Source organism: Elephantulus edwardii, unplaced genomic scaffold, assembly GCF_000299155.1.
Source record: "Elephantulus edwardii isolate Elephantulus edwardi_28Jun2011 unplaced genomic scaffold, EleEdw1.0 scaffold00040, whole genome shotgun sequence".
In the NCBI taxonomy this organism is placed as follows: Eukaryota; Metazoa; Chordata; class Mammalia; order Macroscelidea; family Macroscelididae; genus Elephantulus; species Elephantulus edwardii.
The window spans coordinates 20,790,852-20,791,573 of NW_006399790.1; positions in this window are offsets into that span (position 1 = coordinate 20,790,852).

Consider the following 722-nt stretch of genomic DNA (forward strand, 5'->3'; position numbering starts at 1 on the left):
ATCACAACAAGCTGTAGCTGACTCTGAGAAGAATGGGAATCCAAGAACATTTGATTGTGATAATGCAAAACCTATACTTGGACCAAGAGGCAGTTGTCAGAACAGAGCAAGGAAACACTGCATGGTTCAAAATCAACAAGGGGGTCCATCAGGGATGTATTCTGTCTCCATACCTTTTCAATCTGTATGCAGAACAGATCATCCGAGATGCTTGGCTGTACTAGGAGGAAGGTGGCATCAGGATTGGTGGAAGAGTCATCAACAACCTGCTTTCTGCAGATGACACAACCCTGCTTGCTGAAACTGAGGAGGACTTGAAGCACTTGCTGCAGAAGGTCAAGATAGATTTAAGCTCAACATGAAGAAAACAAAGATTCTCACCACTGGGCCAATTGGGGGCATCATTATGGATGGTGAAGAGATTGAGATAGTTAACAGTTTTAGGAAATCAGGAGACGAATTGCACTGGGAAAGTCAGCTGTGAGAGACCTCTCAAGAGTACTGAAGAATAATGATGTCAGGCTGGAGACTAAGGTGTGCTTGATCCAGGCTATAGTCTTTCGCAATTATGTGCTATGCATCAGAGAGTTGGACAGTGAATAGGGCTGATAGAGAATTGATGCCTTTGAGCTGTGGTGTTGCTGGAGAAGGGTGTTGAATAGACCATGGACTGCTAGGAGAACAAACAGGTTTGTCCTGGAGACGGGTGAAGCTGGAGTGCT